The sequence below is a fragment of the Gorilla gorilla genome, chromosome 19, assembly GCF_029281585.2.
Source record: "Gorilla gorilla gorilla isolate KB3781 chromosome 19, NHGRI_mGorGor1-v2.1_pri, whole genome shotgun sequence".
NCBI classification, from domain to species: domain Eukaryota; kingdom Metazoa; phylum Chordata; class Mammalia; order Primates; family Hominidae; genus Gorilla; species Gorilla gorilla.
This window is the reverse complement of record NC_073243.2, coordinates 31,722,713-31,737,752: the sequence shown is the minus strand read 5'-3', so window position 1 is coordinate 31,737,752 and position 15,040 is coordinate 31,722,713.

Genomic DNA, 15,040 nt, shown 5'->3' with positions numbered 1-15,040 from the left:
CATCGTTTGAAAAGCTATTTCTAGCCCAGCACAGCTGTTCACTGCTTAAGTTCAGCAAATGCCACCATTTTTGCAGACTGTCCTAATACCCCCAGAGAAATTATGGCAACCTAAGTGTGTGACTTTGATGAGTGAACAAAGAATGACCACTTGTCCAAGGTCTCGCAGAAGTCATCCATTGTACATTTGATTATATTCTCTCTTCTCTTATCTGGTGCAATGTAGGCTCTTAAAAGCAAAACTCAGAAGAGGTTTTTTGCACTACGTTCCTTCCCTGTTCTTTGTGAAATCAAGGAATCAGATGATAATAGTGATAAACTAATAACAGCAACAGCAATTCTGATTTCTTTGATGCTTCTTATGTGGCAGGTAATATACTAGATACTTTATAAAAATTATCATGCTCATTTACAGATGAGAGAAAAGAGGCATAGCAAGATCGTGCAATTTGCCAAAGAAACTTCTTAACTAGGAAATGTCAGATGTGGAATTTAAACCTGGGTTCACCTTGGTAAAAGGCTCATCGTATTCCACTATGGCACGTGGATTAAAATACGGATGTGGAGATATGGATGTGGATGGGGAGCTCTGTAACTGCCCTGGCTCCGTTTAGCTTACAGATCTTTGTTAAGGTTCTTTAGCAGTTTGCCCCTAATTCTGCTAAAATAAGAGCCACCTCTCTAGCCCGTTCCCCACCTACACAATGACAGAACTTCTTCCCTCAGCCTTTCTTCTGTATCTCTGGGAATACCCCAGTGGCAGTGGCAGGAGGTTGCAGCACACATAACTCATGCCACTGCTTGCCCTTCCCTAGCCCGCTCTGCTGGCCTCCTGATCACCTAGATGATGCTGTCTGGAGCTCCCGCTCCAGAGCGCCTGTCAATCTGATAAAGCTCTGGGATGGCGTTACACCGCCTGTGACCTCTAGTTGACCTTGGGCCATCTCTCCTCCCTTCTCCAGCTGCTTACAAGCCCTTGATGTCCCTGCTCATCCCAGGTCTCTCTCTGGCTGGAAGGGAAAGAACTCAACCTTCTGTACCCTGCCCTTTTGTGTGTTTCATTTTGTGTGTGGATGGTGGAGGTGGGAAGGTGCAGGCCAGCAGCAGCCTTCCTTGGGCCCACTCTGGGGTTACAGTTTGTTCTGTTTCTCCCTATACTCCTCCCATCCAGTGCATGTAAGCCCTGGGGGTGCTGGATCAGAATGGTTCACACGGTGGAGTGCTGTGCTCAGATGTGTGGCTCTTTTTTTGGTCCTGCTACTGAATGACTCTCCAGGGCTCCTTCTCCTTTCTCAGTTAAAGGGAAGTTTCTCTCCCAGGGCTCCATGGCGGACATGTCTGTATATGAAAACCCACAGACTCCAGGAACCACAGAATCAGGAAATGTGGCTCGAGGGAGCGAGGTGGCATTTCCTCACAGACACTGGGTGTCCAAATTCCAGGGGTAGTCAGGGGAGGTGCATGTGTGTGGAGTGCTGGCTGGATAATATTTTGAGCTAGCTAGCTATTGTGATTTTATCCATTTTATCCCTGATTTTTCTCTTGCCCTCCTGCACCGGCCCCTACCCCCCACCTCCCATTCAAGCAGATAATAGCTGACTCTGTGCTCAGGCCTCACAGGAGGTTTGCAGCAAGGCACAAAGCAAAGACTTTGCTTCTAAGCTTTGGAAACAAAAGCCTAAGCCCTTAGCAGAAGAGGATTCGATGGAAAAAAAAAACAAAAACAAAAAACAAAAGACAGATTGTCCTGAAGAAACATGGAAGGAAAGAAGCAATTTCCCCAAACTAGAAAGAAATCCCATTTGGTTAACAGGAGGTGAAGGCAGAGGTGACAGAGAGACAGATGGGGCTCCAGGAGCACAGAACCAAGCACTGCTTCCTGGGAGAGTGATGTCAGCATGACTCAAAGGCGGCCTCAGCAGAGATGCTTGGGGACCCGGGAGCCACAGCACAGAGTGACTAGGCCTGAGGAGTCAGGACAGCCAGGCAAGGGCAAGGCTGTCTCAGGGATCTGTAGACAGAGAAGCGAGGACCAGGTGGGCCTCACCCCAGAGGCCTTGGCACTGCGTAAGCTCCGGAAACTCTGGCATTAATAACCATGGGCAAGGGACTCCTGGGAAAACTGAGGTTATGCATTTTTTGTTTATTTTTTATTTTTTCTGCCAGCCAGAAGAAATAAGAGCTTGGCATTATAAATTAAGTTGTTACAGAAAACAAAAGAAAACTCATAAACCTTGTGTTTGTGGACTGGGATTCATGCCCTCTGTCACCTGCCCTTGTACCCCTTGTGTTCACCCAGAAGGGGATAAGAGAGCCTGTGCTCATACTCTATCCTGGGCATTTGGCTAGACTCAGGCCTTCTGTCCTGGACCCAGGAATAGGTAGCATTGACCATGAATGCTTCGTATTACACTTTCTTTTCCATTTCAATAATGATTCAACAAAACAGTTTTAAATGAAAAGCATTCGGTAAACATTGTTCAGTTTTTCCAGGACTTTAAACTTCAGAGGGATGCCACAAAATCATCTTCAGAGAAGTTTATGGTGCTTGTAAGGCTGAGAAAACAAGAGTCCTTAAGAAAAGCTCTAATTAAACATTGTAGAGCATTGTATTTCCTGCCTTGTAATTGTGATAGATGGTATGGTTTTGTTTTTAAACAACACCTCATCTTTAAAATGACTCTGCTGGAAACCTAGCATTTTTTTTTTCAGAATATTTCCACTGTGTATATTAAATTGACTAAACATTCAGAAGAAGGAGCACAAATCAGACCCAGGAGAGTCTGTTGCAAAGTGTAAGTAGGAGAGAGGAGATGTTACCAATACTGAAAATACACTAAAATTCTGATGAAAGTACCAGATTCAATCCCATGCAAGCCTCTTAGGAACACTCAAACTGTTGAAAATAAAATGGAAAAAAGTGATTACACACTGGCACCAGCATCTAATTGTTTAATGAACATTACATGGCCTGGATCCTATTACTAATGTTTCTCTTCTTTGACATATGTCCACTGATGAAGGAAAGTTCTTTTTGGGTTGCAAAGTGGCTTTCAGAATTTGGACGCTCTGAAAGATAACAAACAGGCAACATCTTTTACTTCTTGCCCACAAGTAAATTTCTGGCAGTTTTTGACAGGTCATAAACACACACGAAATGCTAAACGTAGTGGGTTGTTAGATGCTTTCCTTAAAGTTGAAAAACATTTTTAAAATAAGTTTCCTTATGTCTACTTTCTTCCACATTCTCAACTCTGACATTCAAATGCACTTCACGAACCGACATGTAATAACATTTGAAAACCAAATTTGGAAAACCTTCACGAATTCAGACTTCACTCTTAGGGAATTTTCAAAGCATTCTTGAGACAAGCAAATCGAGGCTGTGAATAAGATTACTGAGAATAATGCTTACTTAAGAGAAATATTCATGTTTGTTAGATATGCACAAGCAGTTAATTACATTTGGAGTTGTGCTTGTTTAGGTCCTTTTGTGAGAGCACTGACACTGTTTAGAACTTTCTAGAAAAGCTTTCATCCGTTGGTTTCTGTGACTTCACTCTTCCTTGTATTTCCAATGGGCTCCCTGGACGCATCTCCTCAAGCTCTTTTGTGGGCTTTTCTTCCTCACCCAGCTACTTCAAAGGTGGAGTTACTTAGGGTTCCATTCATAAACCTCTTCTTTTCTCACTCCACAAACTCACCCAAAGGTTTGAATTAACTATATGCAGATAATGCTCATGTTTATGTCTCCAGCCTCAATCTCTTCCTTGAGCTCCCTCATGTGTATCCTGTCTTAGTGGGTGACTCCACTATCTATTGCTAGTCTAAGCCTTAAACCTGGAATTTATGCTTAATTCCTCTCTCCCTTCCCATCATCATCCTAAATATCACTTTAAACATCCACCCTGTCTCTTCCCACTGTTGTCAACTTATTCCTGCCATCATCCTTTCTTGTCCAAATTTCTATAGCAATCTTTTAACTGATCCATCTGCTTCTAAAACCTTTCTCCTGCTAAGACCACAGAAATTTTTCTGGAATGCAAATCTGAACGTGTCACTCCTCTGCTAAAAAAACTTGTTCAGGGCCGGGCATGATGGCTCATGCCTGTAATCTCAGCACTTTGGGAAGCTGAGACGGGTGGATCACCTGAGGTCAGGAGTTCGAGACCAGCCTGGCCAACATGGTGAAACCCCGTCTCTACTAAATATACAAAAAAAAAAAAAAAAAAAAAAATTAGCCGGGCATGCTGGTGGGTGCCTGTAATCCCAGCCACTTGGGAGGCTAAGCAGGAGAATTGCTTGAACCCAGGAGGTGGAGGTTGCAGTGAGCCGAGATCGCGCCATTGCACTCCAACCTAGGCGACAGAGTGAGACTCTGTCTCAACAACAACAACAACAACAACAACAAATTGTTCAGGACTCTCATTGCCCTCAAGATAAAGCCCACATTTCACTTAGGCTGACAAGGGCCTTCATGATGGAGACCACATTCCACCCTCAGCATAACCCTTGCACACCAGACTGAATGCACTGTTTGCATTTTCTGTTCCATCTGCTTAGAATGCCATCCCCCTCACCTCCAGTCTCCCCTGGATCTATAAAGCTTTCTTCCATCTAAGATATCACCTCCCCTTGGAAGCTTCTCAGCCTTCCCAAGATTGAATAAGGGACCTCTCCTATGTGCTTCTATAGTACTTACATCCTATATTACCTATATCACAGCACTCAACACTCTGAATTTCAGCAGCAGCTTTATTCATCAGTTTTCTCAGATGATTGTAAAAACCTTCAAGGTATCTTCCTCATCATATCTCCAATAATCAGCTCATTCTAGATTCTTGAAAAACATTTGACAGATAGATGAATGCAGTTACTTTAAAGATCTGTTTCTCAGTTTCCTGATTCTAAATTCTGAACAGGAAGAATCTAATTTGCCCAGCTTGGGTCAGTTTCCATCCCTGGTCCAATGAGCTGAGCTAGGGGTGTGAGAGTATGGATGGAATCTCTTAGAAAGGAGTGTGGGGTTAGAAGAAATGGGTGGCATGCATAACCAAATTATACAATGTTCTTCATTGAAACAATAAAACTGCATTGTAGTTTTTAAAAGTCATGTGTTATGTATTTTTCATTAATTCATGAGCCTCCTTTCATTAGTTCATTATAAAAAGGTATCACTGTACCTACATTTTAATACATAAAATAAAAATTATACAGTCACTTTTTACTTATTATTAGGGACTCATTCATCCAACTGTTCACAAATATTACTAAGTACCTACTACATGCAAAGCTCAGTGCTAGGGACTCGGTAGATAGCAGAAAATAGAATCAAATCCCTGCTGTCATGGTGTTTGCTTTAAAAAATGTAAAACACAGATGCAGCATTTTAAATTAGAAAACTTAATATGAAAGAAGACAATAGGATGCTCTGCGGAAAATAACTGGGGGGATGTGATTCAGTTATGAGAGCCAAGGAAGGATTCCCAATCGGGGGAAAAAATTACATCAAAGCTAAGATCTGGCTTCTCTGGGAAGAATGCCTGGGATTGGAGAGTTGGGGGAGGACAAGGACGGAACTGGAGATCCCTGTGGAGTTTTTATGATACTTGCAGCAAAAGACTATGACGCCTATGACTGTTGATGAATTCAGGAGATTTTGGGAGCCAGAACTGATTGCACTTTGATTGTTTCTATGTAGGGTGAATTAAAGGTGCTAAGAATAACAGTTGGGGTAGAGGTTAAGCACATGAACTCTGAAGCTAGATTGTCTGAGTTTAAATCCCAGTTCCATTAGTAAGTTATGTGACCTTGGGCAAATTACTTAACCTCACTGTGCCTTGGTTTCCTCATCTAAAAAGTGGGTGATAATAATAGTAGCTACCTTGAAGATTTGTTATGAGGATTAAACAAGTTAACATGCATAAAACATTTCAAACATTGCCTGCATGTCGGTTTACTTACAAACTGAAAAAGAGAGGTAAGTTTCCATGCTTCTGGCTTGAGCAATGGAGCGATACAGGTGACATTTATTGAGATGGGAAAGACTAGCAGAAAAAGAGACTTTGATGGACTGAAGATCACAGTTTAGCCTTAGATACAGGCTTGAGATTGCTCAGACCTCTTGGACATCTCTCTTTGGGCAGGAGTCTGATCTCAGAAGAGATCCCTGGGCTGGAGATGTCAATCTGTAAGACTTCCAAATACAGGCAACATTTGAAGCCCAGGGAATGGAAAAGACAAGCAAGGAAGAGTGTGTAGAGTGAGCAAAGTGTGAATACAGGGCCAAGGACTGACCATGAGAGTTCCGAAAGCCAAGTGGAGAATGAGGGGCCAACTACTGGTTTATGTGCAGTGCTGTTATACACATGCATTAGAAAAGTGGAAATAGAAACATCTGGTATAATTTGAATATAAGGAATATTAAAATAAAGGACATCCTTGTATTTCTATTTTAATGGAGCTTAAAACTCTAATTTTCTGTTTAGCCCTGTTACATTGATTTTATGGCTTCTCCTATCCCTCATTGGAATCTCTGATCCAAAGATTTAAAAGAAAGTCTGGAGAATTTGGAGATATGAGTAGTTTCATGGCTGGATCTTCAATGGCGAAGACAGAAGGTGTGGCATAAACTAGAACCAGGTGATGAAATGTCTTATAAGCTGTCATAGGAGTTTAAACTTGATAACAATAAGGAGCCATTCAAAGTGTTAAGCAACAGTGAAGCACGATTATTTCGTATTTGAGAAAGATCTTTGTTGAACAAGGTAGAAAATGCATTGAAAAGGAGCAAATCCAGAAGCTGAGAGGCCAATGGTGCATCTGTAACAGTAACCCAGGAAAGAAAAGGCAAGACAAAGGCAAAGAAAAGACAAACCAGGACTGTGGGGGAGGCCAACGGTTCCAATTTAAGTAATGACCACAGCAAGAAACAGACAGGATGAGGTGATTGACTAGTTAGAGAAGGTAAGAGAGAGGATGACGCCATGGCCTCTGCTTTTGTTCAGACTATTCTGTGCCCTTAAAATATTACATTTTTCCTAATCCATCCTTACGCTCCATGCAGCACCCTCAATGTCTTCTGTAGGGATAACCCTTTAATTTTCAAATATGTTCTCATCCTGTCTCCTGATGAATGCATGCAGTCATTAATTAGCTCAAGTGGAAAATAAAGATGTGACTTACTTCATATGCACTCTAGGTCCCAGGCCTGGGTAGAAAAAAAAATCTATTACCTAAACCACAGAAGCTAAAATCCTCCACAAAGAAGAAAATACACCAGTGACTGATTTGGTCTCCACATCACCTGGCTTAACTAAGTATAGAAGTATTAATATGCTAGACCCTATTTATTAAAATAATTTAGCTCATCATTGTGAGAGAAAGCCCATGTTTCAAACAGCAATATTTTTGTAATAAATTAGAAGTCCCTCAACAAACCCTGTTAAACCCCATGTGGATTTCTGTTAATGGGGAAGATTTCCCAGTGACCTAGCTTAACACTGCTGCTGCACATTAATTTGCTTTCCAGCTATACATAAATAAATAAGTGGCTGCCTCCTTGATGTGAGCCGGAGGACCCAGGGGAGGCATTTTTACCTCTAGGTATCTTCCCCAGACTTCTTATGCTGTTTATAATTATCATATTCATCATTTTTTTCTTCTCTCTCTTCCCAATTTCTTTCTTCCTAGTCTCTCTTGAACCTATTCCTATCAGACTTATGCCCCCACCATTCCATCAAAACTGCTTGTCAAGGTCACCAATGACCTCCATTTTGCTAAATCCAATGGTCAGGCATCAGTCCTCATTTAACATGATCCATCAACTGCATTCAGTGCAGCAAATCACTACCTCTTCCTTGACACACATTCTTCATTTGGCATCAAGAATAACACATTATTTCCATTTTTTCCTACCTCATTGGGCTTAGCCTTCCTTGCTGGTGTTCTCCATGGTCTCTTAGTGTTCAGAATACCCCAGGGCTCAGTTCCTAGTCCTCTTCTCTATAACTTAAACCCTTGATCATCTCATCCCGTCTCATGGTATTAAATAACACCTTTACCCTAACAACTCTTCAGTTAGTACCTCCTGGTCTCCAGCCTTACTCAGCATCTCCACTTGGATGTTCAATAGACATCTCAAACTCAATGTGTCAAAAATGGAACTCCTCATCTCCCTTCAAAAACTGTTCTACTCATAGCCTTCCTTATCTCAGTTGATAGCAACTTGATTAAGCCAGTGCTCATGCCAAAAATCTTGAAGTCATCTTTCTCTCTTTCTCTCACAATCCACATCTAATCTTGTTGATAGTGTCTGCAAGGTACACCCAGAATCCATTCTCTTCCTACCTTTCCACTGCTACCATCCTGATCCACCAACTCTTGGCTCAAAGTCACTGCAATATACTCCCAGCTTCTCTTCCTGCTTATACACCCTTGTCTAGTGCCAGAACCATAGCTCCAGTAATCCTTCTTAAAAAGTAATCAGTGGCATCACTTCTTTACTCAAAAACTGCAATGACACAGGGTAAAAGCCAAAGCCTTAAAAATGCCTTCAAGCTCCTACCTGGTCTGCTCCCCACCCTGAGTTTCAACCTCATCTCGTGCTCTCCCCTGCTCACTCTGCTCCTGACCACTGGCCTCCTTGCTGTTTCTGAGACATGCCAGACAAGCTCTATGTGTGCCCTCTGCCTTGAATGCTGTTGGATACTAGAGGCCAGCCCCACCCTTCTTTCATGGCTTTGTTCAAATGCCATCTTCCCAATGCCACTTATCCTGCCATATTTCATACTGTCATTTGCCCCAGCCCCAGTGGTCCCAGCCTCCTTGCCCTGCTTTACTTTTTTCTTTTTCCATAGCACATATCACTTCCTATTATGTGATGCAATCTGCTTATTTATTAGGTTCACTATCAGCTGTCATCCCTGCTGGAGTGTAAGAATCACAAAGGCAGAGGTCTTTGTTTTGTTCACTGCTGTATCCTGAGCACCAAGAACAGTGCCTGGAACATAGGAGGCACTCAGTAGATGCTTATTGAATTAATGGATAGATTGTTTTAGGCTTCAATCACAAGGGGCTCCTAGTATAAGGCAAATATTATTGGACAGGTGATACATTCAGCTTCAGGTTTCCAATCTGAGCCATTAACATATCTTACAAGTTTGAACGAACTACAAGTGAGATGTCTTTGATCCATTTCCTTTCTAGCTCACTCCTTCAACACATTTTTCATCCCAGTGCTCTGGTCCTCTCCTCAGGACAGGGAATGGATACAGTCAATAGTGTCTGTTCAGGGTTTATCCTCCCTGAAGTAATTTGGTCCTCTTTCTCCTTATCCCCATGAAATCCGAACTGTGATCCAATTTCTCAAGGCCTTAAAACTAAAAAAAACGAGAACTAGTGACTCCATTTTAAGAAATATTGCAGATTGTAAATTAAGCCAATGCTGCTGTTAAGCCAGATTTAGCTCATTGACATCTAGAGGAAATAGAAACGATTGCCAGAACTTTATAGCAAGAGAGAAGGATACGGTATAGTGGGAAACCCAAGCAAAGGGCTGGATTGGGAGCTCTATGTTACTAGAGGCTAACACGAATGTCCCAGAGGAGCGAAAAAGAGGGACACGAATGGAAGGAACAGATCATGGGGCACACACCTTATTTTTGCCTAAGGTGGACAACTGGGCTAACTCACCAAAGGTTTTGTGAGCCCCCCATCGTGCTGCTGGCACCTAGGATAGCCGGGTGGAGGCTTCTCCAAGAATTCTAAGAAATACCCATGGAATGAGAAATGCCTAGGCAGATATGTGGCAAGCGCTATCTCCCCTGGAGCTCTTCTGGAGACCCTGGGCCACTTCCACAGTGCTTTCTACACTGAGAACACTCTACACTCTCACTCTACACTGAGAACACTCATTAGGATCAACACTGAGAACACTCATTAGGATCAACTAGAGGCAGGTTGAGTTTTTATTTCACTAAGTACCCAAGCTGTTGTGCATAATTAATCCTCAAAAAACTAATTTCTTTCCCAGCACTGAATTAACCTTGGTCAAAAAGAAATCAACATGATAAATACTAGGCACATAGTGGGCATTTGACATCCTTCTTCCCATGTCTCTCGTTTTCCTCTAGTACCCACCCTCCCAACCTCCTTTGAGATGACTATTTTCCATATTTGCTTCTTTCATGGCATATCTGTATTTCTTCGTATTTGTCCCCAGATGTCAGATTGGCTTGCATTACTCCAGGCTGAATCATTTGATTTCCTGTCCATGTTCCTAACCTTTCCAGATCCTCTTGTATCATTTCTCAGTCATTCCTGCTGTTTACAATACCTCTCAATTTAAAGCCATCTGCAAATCTCATTAACAAACCACTGACTCCTTCTCCCTCACGATCATAGGACATGTTGAATGAAACAAGACCTGACAGCAATCCTCTCCTCTCCATTTGAGGCACCATTTCTCTGGGTTACTTTAACTTATTATCATTTTTATATTATATTGTTATTGCACATGTACTCCCAGTCTAGGCATATCTAATATGTGAAAATCGGGATTCATCATTTTTTGAAATTAAGTTATTCACAGGCTGGGTGCGGTGGCTCATGCCTGTAATCCCAGAACTTTGGGAGGCCGAGGAGGGTGGGTCGTTTGAGGCCAGGAGTTCCAGACCAGCCCGGCCAACATGGTGAAACCCCATCTTTACTAAAAATACAAAAAGTAGCCGGGTGTGGTGGCCCACACCTGTGGTCCCAGCTACTCAGGAGGCTGAGGCATGAGAATCGTTTGAACCCGGCTGGTGGAGGTTACAGTGAGCTGAGATTTTGCCGCTGCACTCTAGCCTGGGTGACAGAGCAAGACCCTGTCTCAAAAAAAAAAAAAAAAAAAAAAAGTTATTCACCCTACAAAAACTTAATTATATTAATCCCTTTACTAGTGACTTTTCCTAGTATACTTAAAATACTTTGCTTACAAAGTAATAATTACCCAACTTCTCAAGGCTGGTTACAGCCTTGAATATAGGTGTTTAATGCCCTTTAGCTACATCTGTCTGTAAGAAATTTTTTCCTAGTAGAGTTTTTGAATAAGATTCAAATTCTTTCACATCAATATTAGTAAGCATCTGAGGAACACACCAGTTTTCTCACTGGTGATTCATTGGATCTTGGCTTCAACTTTTCTCACCCCTTTTCCTGATATGCTCAAAATATTTCCAAATCTCACTATTCTTCCTTCCTTAAAACTTTTTGTGTCCCTTCTATGTGCCAAGCACTGTGCTCAGTGCTGGGGTACAATAAAGAAAAGAGTCTCCATTCTCTGGAGCTGTTAATCCAAGAAAAAACTAAAGGGAAGTAGTACTTTTGAGTACCTGCCATATTCTGGACCTGCAATGTATATAATCCCTTTTACACCCCACAGAAACCCCATCTAATAGCTGAGAAAACAGGAGTTCAGAGAAGTTAATTAATTTGCCTGTGATGCAGAATACAAATAGACAATTTACAGAAGAAATACAAATGGACGATAGACATATGGAAAAAATACTCAACCATACAGTTATTAAGTAACTGGTTTATTAAGTAAATAAAATGCTACTTTTTTACCTATCAAGGTGGTAAAGAGAAAAATAATACTCTACGCTGGTGGGGTTGCAGTAATACAGGCTCTCTTGCATAGGGCTGCAGGGAACATAAAGGGGCAAAATCCTCCTGAGAAACTGTATAATATGTAACAAGGACCATTATAAGAGGAACTCACCTTAGTGTCCATCGCAAGGGAATGAAATAAACGATGTTACATCCATCCAATGAAATTGTACATAGCCACTAAAAATCATACAGAATATGTAATGACCTAGAAAGATTTACCAAACATTAAATGAAAAAGGCATATTACAGAATAGTAGATACTACTGGATGACAATATATACAGGATTGTGTGTATGTGGGTGTGGAGAAAATAAAAGACTGGAAGAATGGATAATACGTTAACAGGGGTTATTCATAAAAGATAGGACAGAGTTCTTTCTATTAGTATCTTCTACATTTCAATTATTTAAAAAACCCAAACATAAAAATGTTCATACATTCAGATCTAGTTATACAACTGTATTGCAATAAACAGCAATGCAGACTGAGAGTCAAGTAACTTGCTCAGAACCACCCATCTGGTATATTACTTTAAGTCTCGCTTTCTAAGTCTGAAATCCATTTTCTTTCTACAACCTACTCATTCAGCTCCATAACCCCAATTATATCCTAACTAGAGTAATCCCTTGATGACCTTTCTAGTTTCTAGGCTTTTTATCACGAGATTAATTTCTCCCACCAAAATGGTTTGCTGTTCTAAAATCTCTAAGCTGGCACTCTTTCTGCATTAAGCAACTCTTTCTTTTCTCAAAGCCCGCTTGCTGGCAGGTCATCCCGATTTTCATCATCTGCTTTTGTTCTGTGAAATCTGATGAGGGCTTACGAGGTCTTCAGCATCTCTCAACAGCAAACATTGGTATTTGGGTTTGAACAATTCTTTGTTGAGCAGGGCTTTGTTAGCCCTAGCCAGCTTAAATGCCTTCAAGGCTTCACTGTGACAACAGAACTGCCACCACACATTTCCAAACACATCCCAAGGGTGGGCAATTGAGAACCACCCTATGATCGGCCACAGCTGACCCTCTGACCTCATCTTTCTCTGCTCCCTGGCTCTCTGGCTCCATTCCAGCCACACTGGGCTCCTTGCTGCCCTTTCATAAGCCCACAAAGGCAGGGATTTGGTGGTGGGGAATGGGGTGGAGGGGTGTTCCTTTCATCTGTACAACCAGTTCCTGCATTCAGTTCCCTCTCTTTTAAGCACTTGATTTGTTTTTGATCCCTTTTAAATTTGATTCAGCTTCCCCAACTGTAAATGAACTAACCAATGAAACTAATCACTGATTCCACATGTTCCCAAGCTGTGCACCTCTACCGCAGGATCTTCCAAGGTCTGAACTGAAAACTGCGCCTGCATTTCCCTTTACCTTCTATGTTTTGGGAAGGTATCGCTAAACTATCTCTTCAGGACAGAAGAGAAAAACTACATGGATGCAAATCAGTCATACTGCATTTAAATTATGTGCATCTCTCTCTTATTGTTAGTTCCTTGAGGGCAGTCTTTGTAACCTTCTCTTTATATTCTCCCCAAATAAATGAGTGTCTGGAAATCATAGGTACTCAAGACCTCCACAGCAGCCTCCTCCCTGAGAGATTAGGTGGCTGGAATGTGATTAGACACGTGGGCATCTCCAGGCTTCCACACAGCAGTCATTACTGAGTGATAGATGTCAATCTTGGCATGAATGTGATTTGCAAGGCTCCAAAACAGAGATTGGATTAAATTTGCTTAAATTTCCATTAGGCTGTGTGTGTTATTTTTTCCTTTCTTTTTGGTCTTTTTTCTCTTAATTTCTACATCTGCTATATACACTCCCCACCGTTTTCTAAACCATTTTAGCAGTAGTCAACCCTGTGAATTGGATGTCATATGCAATACAAAATGTAAATCATGTTCATTAGATGAAAAACGCAATTTCCCCCCTCATGGAGAAAACTGGGACAACACATATCAGAAGGGGCACAATATGACAGTCTTCTGTCATATTGTCACACACAATAAGTCAGTGTGCTTCCTGCATTTAAAGCTGAAATCTGTTTGGTCTTAATTGTGATATTTGCAAAGTGTCATGCTTTCTTCTACACTGAAAGATTTCTTAGCTTCTTCAAAATGTGAATTCGTGAGCGGACTACCTTCTCCAAACTAGGATCTGGGGAACCAATCCTAATTGTATTTATACATGTTAAAGTCCCCCTGTTCTTTCCACTCACTCAAAACGCAGGATAAATATAATAGCTTCTCTTCCACTTGGAAAAGCACAAGTTTTGGAGCCTTGAGTTGGCTGCACTGGAAATTAGAAATGTCTTTGATGAGGCACAGCTGTCTTCATTTCTTAGTCACAAATGTCTAAAGCATTCCAGGAGGCTGACTCATATACCTGGAGAGGGACCATGGTTTCTCATTCTTTCTCCTGAAGCCCTTGTCTGGTCAAGAAGAGACCAGTTTCTCCTTTGTTCTACAGCTAGGAACTTAACTACAGGATGATCTTGAGTAAGATAAAACCTGACATTTCTTCACCACCATTTGCTTTTCATTCTCTTACATTTGTCTCAGACATAATGTGCAGCACTTAGTGATCTTTCTGCTATGGAGACTCACTGAAGACAAGCTCCCAACATGGCAAAACTTAAGAGTTTTCTCACCAATAGCTGCTATCTGCAGCAAAGGAAAGAGAGCACCTTGTGTTGTAGCCTACCATCCACTGAAGGAGATCAGTATGGACATCCAGGAGTTTCTGAGTTCCCCAGACAGTCTCAGACGAAAGTCAAACCTCTGAGATGAGCAATTAAGAACCAAAATTTCTGAAACTCTTTGTCATATGGTTCGCAGCTTTGTGACTCTAAATAGTTGTCTTTCCGCAAATAATTCCACTATTCCACAACAGCAATTCCTCTTTTCTGTTCTCTTGCAGCAAGCAAGTGATCATTACTCACCACCTCAATCCACCCAAGGGCTTTCACCTGGAACCCAAAGTGTGTAAGTAATTAAGATTTGTGTTCTTTGGGGAAAGGAGTATCGACAAAGATGTAGCTGGCTTCTCATGTGAGAAAAGTACTTACATACCTATACAGTTCTACTTGGAAGGCCTATGCATTTTACTATATGTAAATTACACCTCAATTTAAAAAAAATCTACTAGCAAAGACACCCATTCTCTCAGGGAACTTGCCCTTATTTAACTTACAGCTATAAATAACAGGGTTCTCTAGAACCATATACTTTGTCCCATAAACGAAGCAGTAAAAAAACCTGAATATCTTCCCTCCAACTAAAATTACATTATTTTTCTCAGTTAAATCTTCCATTCAATTACAATGGACTATCACTATACTACCTGGGTGAGCAAAAGGTATAATTTACAAGAAACTTACAGAGCTGAAGGGATGAGAGA